Raw genomic sequence first — 12,116 nt, forward strand, 5'->3', positions numbered from 1 at the left:
ATATCCTGCACACCAGGATTATCCATAACAATTGAAGTGTGAACCTTGCGGTCCTCTATAGGCCACCAGGAGACCCCAATAATGTTAATGAGGATATTATTAATGTTCTCAATGTGATGCAGAAGACAAATTCTGATGCAATATTATTGGGAGACAACCTTTGGAAAGGCAACTCAAAAGATAAAAAAGCTGTGGCACTGAAGAAATTGTTCAAAAATAACTTGTTTGTGCACAACAATGATCCAACCCATATAAAGTGGAATAGCCTTGATTGTATGGGCAGCAGTAATATTACATTAACGGGGATCACAACACCTTGTATATGGTCCGATCACTCGGTTATCTCAGGTCAAATACAACTTCCCAACTCGCCAAGGCAACATGAACAATTACGTAAAGCTACCGGTAGGAATTACCGGGCCATCACAGCGGACAATTGAGTGCATGGATGCCCTTATGACCAGAACTACGGATTCGGACGATCCCGACATACTTATAGAGCAATACAATCGGGATATGACAACATTGTTAGACAGAAGCGCACCTATGAAATCTAGAATCACTAGAAAAGCCACCAATCATCAAAAATGGTTTACGCCTATACTACAAAAAATAAAATTTCTGGCCAACAAAAGACAGTAAGAGACATGCAGAGCACATTTGGCTCAAAGAAAAAAACTCAGAAAATAAAGTGGATTGGAAGAGTCTAGAAAAAATGTACGAAGATAAAATTACTGAAACTAAAGGGAGTTACTATAATGACCATATAAAAGTGGCTGGGGATAAAACCAAGGAACCTTTTCGTCTCTAGATCCTGGGCAAAACCTAGTGTGCTAAATCAGGCTATAAACACCAAACAGGATGATTGCATGAGAATCCAGAAGGCCTTCTCAGATAAATTGCGATGTACCCAAAATAAAATCAGAAACGAGCTGGCGAGTCTGAAATCTGACATGGATACCACCATCCCAGGGAATGCATGTGCCAGCAATGTGGCAGACTGCCCGTCCCTTAATAGAGAAGATCCGAACCAGGAGACATCTTCTACCGGTTTCCATTTCTCTGAGATATTAGCCGCAGAAACCATAAATATTATGAAAGCAATGAATCCTTCTAGTTGTCCAGAGGATCTTCTCGGTTTTGTACAATCAGACCAAAAAAAAATAAAAAAGACCGATGGCGTCCTCCGCAACACCCCGCTACCCCGCTCACTACACTGAGGCATAGTGAGCAGGGTGTTGCGGGGGATAACCCCGCAGCATACCTGAAGAAAAAAAAAAAAAAGAAAAAGTGAGTGCAGGGGTGTCCCCGCAACACCCCGCTCACTATACTTTACAGTATCCCCCCACTTTACAGTATAGTGAGCGGGGGTGGCAGGGGAAACCCCTGCAGCCCCCGTAGTATGTAAGTGGGTTTGCATGAGAAAGGTGCAAACTTTTGGTAGTTTGCACCTTTCACATGCGAAGTTTCCGGCCGCGACAAAATCAACAGCGGCCGGATCACTTAGAATCATCTTCTCCCTTGTAAGATAATTTTGAGTCACCAAGATATTTTTGCACCCTATCTATTTTAGATTCATTAACGCACCTTTTAGTCATTGCACAATCCCGCAAACTATCAAAGCCGTGGCAGTGACTGAGTTACTGTAAAAAGCAGGCTTGGATCCAAAAGACTGCAAATGACAGACCCATCACGAATGCCCAGTTCTTCCTGAAATGGATCGACAAAGTGGCCACGACTCCGCTACAACTTTATATAGAAAGCTCTGGCTTACTGCATGGAAAGCAATCAGGTTTCAGTTACTTTCACGGAAATTAGAACACCGTGATTGATCTCCAGACCCAGATGCGGACCAGAATAGAAATAAAGACATCAGGGCTGCTGGTATTATTGGATTTGTCAGCAGCCTTTGATCTGCTAGACGACAAGATTATACTGAACCGGCTGGTGGACACAGGGGGCCTTGCTGATGAGGCGATAAACTGAATGAAGTCTCCGAGGGTGCACTGGGGAGACTCTCTCTGAGGTGGAGACCACACTTTGCGGTGTCCCCCAGGGGGCTTGTTTATTCCCCTTACTTTTTAATATCTATATAGTACCCCTCTGTGGAGAGTTGGATAGATTGGGATTCTTCTTTGCAAACTATCCTGACGACTCAGTTGTCCCTGGAGTCTACTGAAAACTATCAGGAGGATCAGGACAAGGTTAGTACGGTCTACCAGACTATAAAAAAATTGGATGACCAATAATTGGTTATGTCTGAACGCCAGGAAGACCAAACTAATGATATATGGGTCATAAAAGTCAAGCGAGGATCTAGATCAGGCTTTTTCCAGTTTTCTGGTTGAGGGCATCCGGATAGCGTTAGCTATCAAAGTGAAAACTTTAGGCACATATATGGAAGCCACCTTGAAAGCAAGTGCACAAGCAGATGCTATTGAAAAAAAGCACAAATTATTATCCAAGAGTTTTAAGAAAGGGGCTCCTACGATTTCTAAAAACAACCGAGCCAAGTTGGTTAAAGCCGTTATACAACCGCCTCCCCCCCCACCTGGATTATTGTAATGCCCTTCTGGGTGGTGCCAGCAAGGAAGATATCCTCAAGCTGCAGAACATTCAGAATACTGCGGTTTGTATTGTCTACAGTAGGACGTGAAAAGAACCCAATACCACTGCCAGGAAGAAATTGCACTGGTTGTCAATATTAGCCAGGATCTTGTTTAAATCTGCCACTAGCTACCTTAAGGAAAAGGTTAATATACAACCCCATTAGAGATCTTCGATCCACAACTGCCCATTTCCTCAGAGTGGATCATGCCAAGAAAGCGTGTGGAAATGGACGCTCTTTTCCAGTCCTGGTGGCATATGCATGGAATGAGCTGCGCCAAGCATAAAAAAAAAAGAAATCACTTGGCCTTTAGAAAATCTCTAAAAACCACATTTTTCAAGTCAAGTATATGGTCATTAGTCCGCGTTTTTTCTTGTTTCTGTAAGTTTGTGGCGCTATACAAATCCAATGACACAACAGAGGGTCACTCTTGTAAAACATTTCAATGCTTTCAAGTGCAGTCTCAAAATCCTGCCCAGCCTGGCAAAAAAGATGTTAATTCTGGGGGAGTACTTCCAGAACCCCATAATTGAGTCTGAGTCCCAGGACAGAACACTGGCTCCCACTATTGATTTCTATATTTATAACTTTTAATAGACAGTTCTCAACAATACAGAGCTTACAATATCTCATTGCTTACACCTTATAGTAATTCAGTTTGAAGTAAAAACAAACAAGAACAGAATAAAAAGGAACGCAAACCATAAACAGAAGCACTACGATTCTCTGTGATACGTAAATAAAACCATGATTTTTGATTATATAGTTTGTCATTATAGCAATTCATTCTGTGGAACTTAATGCGATATCGGGTGCCAACCATTCTTGTGCGGGGCGTGGGTAACAGGATCAAAGAAAGTAGTGCAGTGAGCTCATAGAAAAGCTTGTCTGCTGTCTTTCATGGGAAGGGTCTCTGCACAATTAAGGAGGCTCAGAGTTCTCAGCTGTTCTTGACATGTGAAGTCCTTCTTTGGCATCCTGTCAGTTCAAGAAATGCCCTCATTTTGCAAAGGAAAGCTGTATAGTTGTCTTGAACGATGCGAGTTACATCGAGGTTTCCACTTTAGAATTCTAGTTTTGTATATTGCGCACAGCATCTTACAAAGCAGTGAAATGGGGATACGGTTGTATCACCATACCTTTTTACAAAGAGAATTTGAGACTTATAGGTACGGAATGACAGGCTTGTGGCTGCAGTTAAATCTTTACTGTGTGCATACTTTTCAGTGTGCACATTCACATTTGCCACGTATGACTACTAAACATGGCTAGTGTCGTAGGATAGCAGTGCCAGGAGAGGTTTCCTTGTTCTATGGCTAAATTTTTGTATTTGGATACATAGAGCACCTTAGGAGACAGAAGAGCCAAATAATGGAAACAAGGGGCACAAGTAGCCTGGGGACTGTAAGAAGGGGAAGATACCCGAGAGCGAAGTGTGCGTGGCATTCTACTTTAGAGTTAGAGTCCAGGGACTTCTGAGAAGCCATCCTAGGAGGATTCCAGCAGTGGGCATGGGTGAACTGGATGAGAGGACTCCCAATCGCAACACCTTTACAGAAATCACACAGGTTTAAGGTAAGTAAATACCCCAGCCAACAGAGTACCTTAGCATGGAAGAAGAGTTGCAGCAAGAAGACTTCAGGATATGCAGCCAAATACCTGATTGTTGAATTCCTTTATCATGAAGACTGACAATACACTGGAAGGGATTTTGAGGCAGGTATCAATAGAGCAGGCTCCAGGCAAGAGTGTCTTTATGGCTGGATGCAGCCCTGTGGTTTTGGCGGCCTTTTCAGGAGCCAGAAGAACGAATATCGCTGGTCGCATTCTCATCACTTTGGTGAAGGGACTTCTCAGGCTCTATTCACGTCTCTGGAGGTCCAGCTGGAGGGCAGACCGATCGATATTTGGAAGACAATGCACTGCATGATGGCTCGAGTTCCCAGGGTATTGAGATATTGCTGCACAATGTGGGAGGGCTCAAGATACAGGTCTTCTTGAGTCTAGTGGATCTCATCGGGATCTGGATCAGGGCATCATTTTTGGGATCCATAGGTCGATTGGAAGGAAGGGTAAAAGCAGGGTCTGGCTGCACAGCAGGCTCTCTGGTCACTGGAAATCATCTCAGCCACGTTATCTACATCTACATCTTTGGTTTCAGGTCAATGGTCTACTTGTTAGCAGCTTCCAGTTTTTATGAGAAACTACAGCACAACTTCGCAGCATTCTCTCTGCATTTTCAGCAAGGGGTGGTCTGGCTGTCCAATCAGGACAGTCCGCTCCCCACTGCGAGTAGTTTCCCTTCAAGCAAGGTGGAAGACGGAGGGCTGCAGAGTTTTGGCCCCCCTCCCTCTCTGCCTGTCTTTCCAGACACTCTGGAGCCTTGGCACGTGATCTAAAGGATGCCTGCCGAAGACAAAACTTCCACTGAGGTTGTTTCCGCCTAGTTAGTAAACAGGGACAACTCGGGATTTACCAGATTACTCACTGTAGTGACCACCTTACTCCTAGTCCATAGTCCCCTTTCCTCCATACTTATGGGACATCTCTCCGTCCTGTGGGACGGGACCGTAGCACTTTGTAAAAAGCATCCACATTTTTTTGAAAAATGTGTCACTCCTCTCTTTTTCTGCGCAGGGCACAACACGCTGCCGTAACCCCGCCCACCTTCGCTCCGCCCCGCGCATCGCCCATCAGTCCTTTTCTATCGCAGGGTCAAAGACCCATTAGCAATAACCGAGGAACCTTATTAGAGGGGACGGCGGGCGGGCATATGGAGGAAAGGGGACTATGGACTAGGAGTAAGGTGGTCCCTACGGTGAGTAACCTGGTAATACTCCTACTTCCCGTCCCCTTTCCTCCATACTTATGGGAGAGTCCCAAGCACTCCTTACAGGAACTATGGGTGGATGGAAATACCCCTTACTGAAACAGGTCCTTCAGCACAGCCTGGCCGAACTGAGCGTCAGCTCTAGAGCTCATATCGAGGCAGTAATGCTTACAGAAAGCAGATGGAGAGGCCCAAGTAGCCGCTTTAGCGATTGACTCCCAGGGAACATACTTCTGAAAAGCAACCGCGGCTGCCTTGCCTCGCACCTGGTGTGCATGGATACCTTCAGGAGGTTTCAGCTTTTGGACGGTGAAAGAATCCGTGATACAGGCGGTAATCCATATGGAAATAGATGCCTTAGACGCCGGCCTGCCTTGAGGCTTACCGAAGGTCACAAACAGTTGGGAAGAGCTCTGAAGCTCGGAAGCCCTGTCCAGGTAGAACCTAAGAGCTCTACGGACATCCAGGCAGTGTAGAACCCTTTCCGCCTCCGAGGCAGGGTTCGGAAAAAAGACCGGAAGGGAAATCAACTGATTCAGATGGAATATTGTCACTACCTTTGGTGGGAAAGCTGGGTTCGTCCGAAGGACTACTTTGCCCTTGTGAAAGACCAAGAAAGGGTGCTGCACCGACAATGCCTGGAGCTCACTCACTCTCCTCACTGACGTAACGGCTACCAGAAAGGACAGTTTCCAGGACATGTACTTGAGGGCAACCGTAGCCATTGGCTCAAAGGGTTTATGACACAGCATTTAGGTCCCAAGGCGGGTGCAGACCACGAACTGGAGGGTAGAGGAGTGTCAAGCCTGCAAAATGCCTCTTAACCACTGGGTTACTCAGAGAATAAGAGCATTGGTCTATAGCAAGAGAAGCGGAAACCGCTGAAAGGTAAGTTCTGCATGACAGAACGTAAACACCCGACTCTGCTAGGGAGGACACGAAGGACAGCACCTGGTCAATCATAGCCACCCTTGGATCCAACTGCTTTTCCAAACACCAACGACAGAACCTGAGCCATTTACTCCTGTATTGGGATCTGGTCGAGGGTTCCCTGGCTGCCTGGATAATACGCATGTTATCCATAGACAAGTTAAAATGCTCTAAGACTTGAACTCAGGCCCCATGCCGCTGCTGTGGGGAGGGGTGCCACATCTGCTGTTCTGTTTGATGAAGATCTGGGGTTACTGGTAACCTGATCAGCAGAAACACAGACAGGTGTTGAACTTCTGAGAACCAAAAACTGTCCGGCCACCACGGGGCCATGAGCAGAAGGGAACAGTTCACAGAGTTCTTCAGCTTCCCAATTGCTCGATGAACTAGAGGCAGAGGCGGGAAGGCGTAAGCTCTCATGTTGTGCCATGGAATCTCGAGAGCATCCCCCAGAGAGGAGGCTCTCAGCCCCCCTCTGGAGGCATACCGAGGAAGCTTCTTGTTTACCACCGTAGCAAAGAGGTCCACCTCCGGTGTGCCCCAACGCAAGAAAATCCGTGAGAGTATCTCCGCCTTCAACTCCCACTCGTAGCTGACCACTGTCCGCCGGCTGAGGGCATCCACCGTGACATTCAGCTGGCCCAGGATGTGCACCGCAAGCAGCCAGACGCCATGAAGCATGGCCCACTCCTATATCTGGATGGACAGATCAACCAAAGGTGCCCACCCCGCAGGCCACAAAAAATGGTGCGGAAGGGGTATCCGAGCATTCCGGTCATAAACTGACCGATAAGGATGCGCACAAGGCCGAGAAACCAGCCCTACACCTGAGGCCGATGGCGCAGCTGTAGGGGTAGCATTCAAAATGGCCGCCGCGGTCGTGGCGGGAACGGAAGCCATTATGTCATCACCTGAGGGGAACTGCGGCACGTGAGGAAGTGAGGCAGTGGTCCCCATCGATGGATCAGGGGTCTTAACTTTAGCCTTAACATAAGGAACCTCGGCAGAGCTGGAACTATGAGGCCTGGAATGTTTCTGCGACATACCAACCGCCAAATTAGCCTTCTCAGGAAGGACCTCAGCGCTGCCGGTAAAAGAAGAATTTCCCTTCTTTGCCCCCTCAACAGATCTGGTGTCGCCGCAAGAGCAGGAACGGTGAGAAACCACCTTCACTGATAAGGCCTTGCCAGACCCTCAGAAATGTTGGTAGCTTTAGCCTCTGTACGAGGGACCTCGGACCCAGTCCAGTAACAGCCTTACTCGCGCGGGCCTCGAATATCCGTTCGGTAGCACCAAGCCCCACCAAGGCCTCGGGGCGCAACCCGGCATAAGAGCCAGTTGTCCAAATACGGATACTCATGGATACCCTGGAGACGAAGTTAGGCCGCAATCACCAACATCATCTTCGTGAAGACACACGGTCGAGCTGAGGCCAAAAGGAAGCACCCGAAACTGGAAGTGCTCCTCTCCCAAAGAGAAACGGAGGTATCTCCTGTGTGGGTTCCAAATCAGGATATGCATGTACGCATCCTGAAGATCCACCACGCTGAGCCAATCGCCCGCCTGCAACGAGGAGCGAATTTGGTCGGGCGTGATCATCTTGAATTTCTCTTGAGGTAGGGAAAGATTGAACTGGGAAAGGTCTAGGATGGTGCGCAGGCCAGCCTGGTTGGGTTTGAGCAACGTAAACAGCAGGGAGTAGACGACCTCCCCTCGCTCCCCAATGGGAACGGGTTCCACAGCTCTGAGGTGCAGAAGTTTCTGAACCTCGGCCTTGCGGGAGGGTGAGCCAGACAGCTGAAAAGTAGGGTTGGGGGGTCGGGTAGGGGGTAAAGGTAAGCAGAAGCCTGCTCGAGCGACTGACAAGACCCTTTCTTCTGTGATGGTCTGCCACGCCTCCCAATGAGACTGCGTCCTCCCACCGGGGTATCGTGCGAGCGCGGAAAACCCTGATTTGGCAGGTTTATCAGTGGCGGGTCCACCTGAACCTGATGAGGAGGCTGAGGAGCGGGAGAAATACCAAGTACGCTGTGGTCTACGGCGGTTATTCCCCGCAGGAGTATCCACTCTGCGATTTTTGCGGTCGAGGAAGCCCCTAAAACCAGAGGAAGGTCGACCTTGCGACAACGGCCTTTGAGTCTTGAAGGGAGGTTTAACCAGAACAGACAAAGATTTGGCCGTCTCAGTGCCGTCTTTGGTTTTGGTGACCTCTACATCAGTAGAAGAGTGAAAAAGCTCCCGACCATCAAATGGAAGGTCCAGGACCTTGTCTTGCACCTCCTTCGAGAACTTAGTGGCAGGCAGCCATGCTTACCGCGAGGTATCAACCCCTAACATCAGACCCCGAGCCGTGGGGTCTACGCGATGAGCCGCAGCCTCCAGGAGATCCTGGGCCAAGACCCTGGCATCAGAAAGGCCTCCTCTGAAATCCTCCAGCTTCTCGACCAGGATATGCTCCTCAAACTCTGACAGACCTCTCCACATCCGCATGTTAGGTCCCGCCAAAATCAATTCTGCATTGGCATGCCTGAGCTGCAGGGCCGAATTGGCAAAGATTTTCCTCCCTAGGGAGTCCAGGAGCTTGTCCTTTTCCAAGACCTGATTCGCCATCGCGGAGGAGGAAGCTGCAGGTCTGGATTGCGACGTGGCCGCAGCCACCACTGTGGAGGAGGGAGGCGGACAAGACGACAAGGCCACTTCTTCCGAGGAATGTAGCCTGTACCTCGCGTCAATCTTTTTATTGACAAGTGTGGCTTTTCCCAAACTCTTCGGACCTCGGCCAGAACGTCCTTCTGCAAGAACTGGCCTGTACGCTCCAAAAGAGACAAGGTGAACGCCCCAGAAAGCACGCCCTCCTCGGGCACCGGAACATCTAAGAAGCTCATCATGTCCAGTACCCGGTCATGGAAAGCTCTGGTAGAGCAGGGCAGGGCAGGTCCTCGTTGTCCTGATTGCCTTGAGGGTCATCTGACAGGTCCGGCTCTTGCTGAGCCGAGTCAGGCACTGCACGGTCCACTGGGGACAATGGCGGCACAGGCGGAAGCGCAGGGGGAGGCACCCCGGGCAAGGGAGGCGATGGCGGAACCACGGGACGGGTGGAGCCGGAGGCGTGGGTGGACATATCTCCTTGAAAAGCCCCTTGAAATATTCCCTCATGGGGTCGGTGCGCATAAGCGCTTGAAATATACCGAAAAAGGCGTCCTCAGGCGATTGCTTCGGAACCTGAGGAGGCCTCTCATGAGGTGGACAAATCCAGGGACGCAACGGGGAAGGGTGCCGCACCGGCCCCTCTACCGACGTATCCACATAAATCAAGGGAGCCGCCCCAGCGGGCAACAAAACATTGTGCGGAAGAGGCATCCGGGCGTTCCAATCATAAATTGGCCGGTAAGGATGCGCACAAGGGACTTTAGGTTCACCCGAAAGACCGAACCCTACACCAGGGGCCGATGGCGTAGTTGTAGGGGTAGTACCTAAATTGACCGCTGTGGCGGGAACGGTCACCATTTTGTCCTCATCTGAGGGGAACTGCGGCACGCAAGGAAGTGAGGCAGGGGTCCCCGTCGATGGATCAGGGGGTCTTAATTTTAGCCTTAACTTAAGGAACCTTGGCAGAGCCGGTACTATGAGGCCTGGAATGTTTCTGCGACATACCAACGGCCAACTGAGCCTTCGAAGGAAGAGTCTCGGTACTGCCGGTAAAAGAAGAAACTTTCTTCTTTGCCCCCTTAACAGATCTGGTGTCACCACAAGAGCGGGAACGGTGCGCTGTCAGTGACAGGGCCTTGCCCGGCCCCTCAGAGCTGTTGGTAGCCTTAGCCTCTGTACGAGGGACCTCGGACCTAGGCCCGGTAAAAGTCTTATCGGCACGGGCCTCGAACATGCATTCGGTAGCCTCAAGCCCAGCCAAGACCTCGGGGCGTACCCCAGTTTTGTTTTTGAGGGAAGCCGAAAGAACGGCCTCAGAGCAAGCTCCGGTACCCCACGACTCAGTAGAACTGGGTCTACACAGCCCCCACAGGAGGGGCCTCGGAGTGTACTCCGGTGAACACAGGCCCCTTACGGAGACCCTCAGAGAAAACTCTGGTAGAATTATTAGGCCCGACAGGCACCTCAGGGCGAACCCCGGTAACGGAGCGATTGACGCCCCTCCCGGCTCGAGAGGAACCCAGGAAGGTATCCCCCGGCCGGGGTGCTCTGAAAATCAAAACTTGCTGTGCGCGTTTTCTTCTCGTCGATGGAACGCCTGAAAATGCGAAGGAGGAGTCCGTCCGAACACCACCTCCCACCGCTCCAACCGACGTTGAAGAGCCCGGACCGAAAGGGAGTCACAGTAAAAACAGGAGTCCCAACGGTGTTCCGGACCCAAACACTAAACAAAGAGGATGGGGATCCGCCCTCGCGAAGCGACGGTGACACGATGACAGTCTGGAAAATCTAGGTTAAAAGACATAGACAGACTAGTAAACGAACGCTAGCGAGAGCCAGAGAGGGAAAAACAGAAGAAAATCTTCTGAGGATGCAAGTGCGTCCGGCCCTGATCGTGTGGAGAAAAGGACTGATGGGCGATGCGCGGGGCGGAGGGACGAATTTTTTAAAAAAATGTGGATGCTTTTTACAAAGTGCTCCGGTCCCGTCCCACAGGACGGAGAGATGTCCCATAAGTATGGGGGAAAGGGGACGGGACGTAGGAGTACTGTAGCCAAACCGATCATAGTAACATGGAGTGTGGTCAAGTCTAAGTTTCAGGCAGGTGTGGGCCTGGTTGTGTCCACAATGCAAGTAATCAAAGATTACACTTAGACAAGTAGTTCTAAAAATACTATATTTATGGCCAAGCAAAGACTATGAAAATGACTAAGGCAAGTAATACTATCGCACAAACGAATAAAATGCATATATATAGCCTTTGTAGCCAGTGCAATAAAACCACAATAGCTCCACCTCATAATAATGAAAAGTAAAGTCTGTTTAGAGTTGGCATGGCAGTCCACCAGATTACAACCCTAAATTTAGAAGTCCAACCCTAAATTGACTGGGGCCTTGTGCCCTAAATGTTGTCAAAGTTCCAAGTAGTTTTGGGAGCTGGGAAAAGGTAATGTCTATTGTTTAGTGGATGGGGAAAAGGACTCCTAAAGTCAGGTATCTATTTTAGTAAATAAAACTGTCGCCAGCTCAGAGAGCTTTCAGCAACAGGTTTTGCAAAAGCCAAACTAATGTAAAACTTTCAAAAAGGTTTCCCAAACTTTTACAGGTGAAGATAGGAGGGCAGGGAAGTATTGCTGTACCTCACCTCCCATAGTCTGGTTTCTTTTCAGACTTGGCAGGACATTCCCACTGGCAGTTCCGGTCGCCAGCACTTCGGTGTCACGGGTGCCAGAGATATCCCAGTTGGACACATAAGCTGGTGTAACCTGTTTCGGTCAATGAATGCAACTCGGAGCGATGCAGCACTCCTCTAGGCAGTGGATCAGATGCAAGAAAGCCGGTTTTGACGATTGTCACCCATGTACGGCGACAAAGGGACACAGCTGTCAGAATGGACCCATCATCTCCTGTCCTGTTGAACCTGGATCGCCAAATGTTTACAGGTAGGAATCCGCTAGCATAAGCGGAGGGCCCGCAAAGCTCAGAGCCAAAATACGTAGCCACAACGGATCTCCTGCAGTAGCACAAACTGGTGTTGGTCAGTACACAGGATGGTTCCAGGATCACTTTTGAAGATTCTAGATGGCTGGGCAGTGAGTA

At 49.4% G+C, this 12,116-nt stretch overlaps 1 protein-coding gene across 3 annotated transcripts in view; it reads right to left on the bottom strand.

Annotated features, from left to right (window-relative positions):
• SMAD2 (SMAD family member 2) overlaps positions 1–12,116 on the bottom strand; it is a 357,823-nt gene that overhangs the window by 114,613 nt on the left and 231,094 nt on the right. The gene's annotated exons all lie outside the window — the stretch shown is intronic.

This window comes from Ambystoma mexicanum, chromosome 6p (genome assembly GCF_040938575.1).
Source record: "Ambystoma mexicanum isolate Mex_15411 chromosome 6p, UKY_AmexF1_1, whole genome shotgun sequence".
Classification (NCBI taxonomy): Eukaryota; Metazoa; Chordata; class Amphibia; order Caudata; family Ambystomatidae; genus Ambystoma; species Ambystoma mexicanum.